At 41.0% G+C, this 4,976-nt stretch overlaps 1 non-coding gene across 1 annotated transcript; it reads right to left on the bottom strand.

Moving 5' to 3' along the window:
* Positions 1 to 1,507: 1,507 nt before the first annotated feature.
* On the bottom strand, positions 1,508 to 1,614 carry LOC141593763 (small nucleolar RNA R71). The gene has a single exon (XR_012521829.1). It is a non-coding gene; the product is annotated as a small nucleolar RNA R71 (small nucleolar RNA).
* Between the last annotated feature and the right edge of the window lie 3,362 nt (positions 1,615 to 4,976).

Raw genomic sequence — 4,976 nt, 5'->3', positions numbered from 1 at the left:
CATTAAGGTATTTCTAATTCTAAGTTTGAAATTTCACATTACTAATTTAGTTACCACATAGTTTACAATTAAGTACTTCATTTTACATTAGCATTATTCCTTTTACATGTTATATTATCTAACCCATATAAATCATACAACTATGTTTAGCATTTCTTATAATTTAGTTTGCAATTTACATTTTAGTATGAGTAGCTAAATTTCCTAGTCTAAGGGCTAGGGGAGCCACGCAAATCAAGTATATAACATGATAAAATAGGTTGATAATAATATTGTTTAAATTGCTTCTATCACATGCTTGTGCCATAACGTTTAATCTTTGTTTAAGGCCCTATTCAATTGATTAAGTTTGTTTATTCGTTCTATAAGTCGAGAGGCACGAAATTGAATTAGACTAAGCATGTATAGTAGGACGACCTAGTCATGGACGAGAGTTTCTCTAGGACCCGGTCTATGGTTGACACTAATATCGTAAGATGGGTGTCTCTAAGCCTAAGCAATTGACAATGTTATTAGTACCAAATTTATCATGATCATATGTTTACCCTTGCATGTGTGACCCGAACCCCTTAGACTCTCCCTTTTATTATATAATTTACATCACAATTTTTATTAATCATCAATCAAACAAACCCAACCAAAATCGAAGTCGACCTTGATAAAAATCTACCCATAGGAATTCACGACGTAATTCCCGTTTCCTTGTGTTCGACCCCTATTACTACATTTACTTGTTGTTTGGGTAATTATCTTTGCATAGGTACGCGATAAGCCTATCAAATTTTGGCGCCGTTGCCGGGGAAACGGTTTTATTGCTTTTTGAATTGTCGATTTTTATCTTGTTTTCCTTTGTCTTGGGGAACACTTGTTCCTTGAGACCGTTACTTATCATTTTCCTAGAAATTGTTGTCTTATGCCCAGGTCCTCTCATAGTGGAGAATTGCTTTCACCGGATTCCGATCCCGAGAAAACCTTTAGGAGAAGACGACGTTTTTGGAAGGAAGTGAAAGAAGCCACTTCTCCCGTACAAGCCGAAAGTGCTAGAAAGTCTTACTTAGACGATCTAGAAGCCCTCGAAGAGGAGGAGGTTTCAAGTTCATCATCTCCACCACCATCACCATCTACTACCAAAAAGATGGTGAAACTTTCCGATCACTCAAAGCCCACCGCGGCCATGCTTTCGGCCGGAATCACAACCACTCAAATCACCGCGCCAGAATTCGAGATCAAGGCGGCTTTCATTAGCCTTGTGGAGAGGAAGAAATTTGGGGGAAGTCCTTTGGAGGATCCCAATTTGCATGTGCAAAACTTTTGTGACTATTGCTCCATGATCCGTCAAACGGGCGTCACTCAAGCCCAAATAAGGGAAATACTTTTCCCTTTCTCTTTGAAGGACAAGGCCAAGCTTTGGATCAATAGCCTTGACCGCACCGCCATGGGAATCACCAATTGGGAGACTTTGGCTCTTGCTTTCTATCAAAAGTTTTTTCCACCGGAGAAAACTCAAACTTTGAGGAGCCAAATTACCGGATTCCGTCAACAAGCTCTTGAGAGCTTATATGAGGCTTGGGAGAGGTACAAAGAGCTTCAAAGACAATGCCCACATCATGGGCTAGATGATTGGTTTCTATCAATAACATTCTACAATGGATGTTGTGCCGAGTCCCGAAGGATTTTTGATTCCGCCAACAATGGGCGGTTTGATCAAATTGACACCGACCTTGCTCATGCCACGATCGAATCTATGGCGGTCCATGATGCACAATATGTCAATTCCCGAGTTGTGCCATCCAAAGGTAAAGAAGAATCCTCCAACAACTCCGTTTTGCTAGCCCAAATTGCCTTGCTTCAACAACAATTGGCGGAAAGAGATGCTAAGGATTCCATTCAACAACTCAATGTCGTGTCTTTAACAAGCCAAATCATTGTTTGTGATGGTTGCGGAGGTGCGGGTCATTATACCGCTCATTGCCGAGCCCCCATTGAAGAGGTAAATGCTTTTCAAGCTCTAAGACAAAGTTCATACCCACCGGGTACATTTTCCAACACTTATAACCCGAATACAAAATTCCATCCGAACTTGTCTTACACTAGCAACAATGTGCTAAACCCTCAACCCCCACCACAACAAAATGCCTATGTCCCTCAACAACAAAAGTATATCCCTCCGCCGGGTTATCAATATCAACAAAGGCCCCCACAAAATAATTACCAACAAAATCCACCACAAAATGGCCAACAAAACAATCAAGGAGTTGGTAAGCTCGAGGGCATGATAGTCCAAATGCAAAGGGAATTATTGGCTCAAATTCAAAAGAATGATCAAGCTCATAGTGCCGCGGTCAAGATGTTGGAACAACAAGTGGCTCAACTAGCCGCTTCTAGCTCTCAAAGGAAGAACGGTCAACTACCTCCCCAAGGTAACCCACCACATGAAACTGTTAATTCTATTTCCTTAAGAAGTGGTACAAGCTATGATGGGCCATCCATGACTTTGGATGAAGAAGTGGTTGTTAAAAAGGCCAAGCTTGGGGGAGATGACAAAAAGAAGGCTAGTGAAGAGCCTCTTGTTAGGGACCGTGTACCATTTACCCACCGGTTGTTGATGCTAAAAAGGAAGAGCAAGCTTGATGCCAAAGATGTTGGGTCTCCTATGCCCAAAGAAAGTGATGAGGTGGTTGTTGAAGAAGTCTCTCCTAATGCTAAGGAGAGTGATGCCATTCCAACCAAGGTGAGTGTTCCCAATGAGGAAGAGAAGGTGAAAGATGTGGAGGATGCTCCTCCCAAAGAAGTTGTTCAAGTGCCATTTCCCCATCGCCTAGCAAAGCACAAGGAAGAAGGTAAGTTCGGTAAGTTCATGGAAATGTGTAAAAATTTACAAGTCACCATCCCGTTTATGGAATTGCTTACCCAAGTCCCTTCTTATGCAAATTTTATGAAGAAAATTCTCTCAAAGAAGCGATCCTTCAATGAGGTTGAGACCATTTCTTTTACCGAAGAGTGTAGTGCACTCTTACAAAATAAGTCTCCTCCGAAACTTAAGGACCCCGGTAGCTATTCTATTCTTGCACTATAGGCACATATACCATTGATAAGGCCCTTTGCGACCTAGGTGCTAGTGTAAGTGTCATGCCCTATTCCCTTTCTGAGAAACTTAACATGGGTGCTTTAAAATGCACAAGTATTACATTGCAAATGGCGGACCGTTCTTTAAAGAGACCTTTAGGTGTCTTAGAAGATGTTCCCGTCAAAGTTGGTAAGTTTTTCATACCCGTTGAATTTCTCATCCTTGATATGGCCGAGGACTCACAAACCCCAATTATATTGGGTAGGCCATTTTTACGCACCGCGGGTGCGCTAATTGATGTGAAGAATGGGAGGTTGACATTGGAAGTGGGTGATGACCGGGTCTCCTTTAGCAAAAACAACACCATTAGAAGCCCAATGTTACAAGAGTCTTGTTATTTATTTAGCACTGTGGACTCTTCTTATGCCTCTACTACGCTTGAATCCTTACTAATGGATCCGTTGGAGGACGATATGGGTGTTGTTTGCTTTGTAGGTGACGATGCTAAGGGCACTATTGCTAAGAGTGCCAAAAAGAAGAAAGGGAAATTTTATTTGAAAAATTTCAAATGGTTGCGGAATGCTAAAGGAGCTATGACATGGAGCTTGGTTGGTGGCAAGCTCAAGAACAAAACTTGAATCAATTAGCTTCTTACGTCGTGCGGGACGTTAAATCAGCGCTTCTTGGGAGGCAACCCAAGCTTTTTATTGCTTTTATTTGTTTTTGTTTTTAATTTTCTGCAATTTATTGTTTTTCGTAGTTTAGAAATAAAATACTCGACTTGACAATGTTTCTTTTTGTGATTTTTAGGTGAAAATGAAGGAAGAAGAATTGGAACAGAATCTGGCACGCAGCCCCATGCAAGATCCCCGTTCGGGGACGTGGTTTTTGAAAACGAGAAGGAATTAAAATCAAATGCGGAAAAGAGTCAAAACCCGAAGAGGAGGTCAACCCCGATCAGGGTTGCCAGCCCCGATCGGGGTCGTGGTTCCGTGACTTCCTGGCCTTTGCTTTATACGGGTAAATGAAAAAAAAAGAAGAGATAGATTTCTTTCTATCATTCAAGCATACCCGACGGTACTCATTTCCTCCTTTCTCTCTCGTTTCTTCGCATTTCTTCACTAAAGATCACAAGGAAACATCTCCATCCCCCGAATTCATGCTAGCTTGGGGGAGGCTAGCAAGTCGAGTAAGTTTTTCATTGCTTTGCATTTTAGTTTAGATCTTGCAACCCATTAAACATAACCTTTAGTCCTTCTTGTTTTGTGCTTTGAGCCATTTTTATGGTTTGATTGGGTGATTTGGATAGTTGGCACATTGAGGACAATGTGATGTTTAGCTTGGGGGGAGATATTGCATTTGCATATAGTGTAGTTTGCATGTAGTGTAGAAAATTTGAAAATTTTTGAGAGAAATTTTTGCTTTGTGCTTGCTTGTAGCCTACTTTCCTCTTTGCTTATCCTAATGTTGGCTTATTGCTAATGATTTATTCTTTCATGTTGGGATATTAGCTACATGGGGATGTCTTGACATAGTAGGTGGGAGATGGAGAATGAACCGAATAGGCTTGATCCTGACTAGTGGCAAGCTACAAAATGGTAAGGTAGAGCCTCTTTTTGACCGATGCATCCATATCCGGTCTCTCTTAGGTGAGTGTAGGTGTCTCCTTATAATGTGTGTTTCATCAAAACGCACAAGTATGGTTTTCATGTCATTTCTTGGTAAGCATGAATTCATTTGTTATAGCATTTTGGAGCCATTCACATGAATATATTTGCCTTCTTGACCCCTTCACAAACATTTTTCCCTAGCTACATTATAACTTGCCTACCTTGTTGAGCTAGTAGCTTTGTTTTGTTTTGTTTTGTTTTGTTTGGGTGCTCAATTGGGATTTGTTTCAAAGTTTGAA

This window comes from Silene latifolia, chromosome 7 (assembly GCF_048544455.1).
Source record: "Silene latifolia isolate original U9 population chromosome 7, ASM4854445v1, whole genome shotgun sequence".
In the NCBI taxonomy this organism is placed as follows: domain Eukaryota; kingdom Viridiplantae; phylum Streptophyta; class Magnoliopsida; order Caryophyllales; family Caryophyllaceae; genus Silene; species Silene latifolia.
This window is presented reverse-complemented; position numbering and strand designations above follow the sequence as displayed.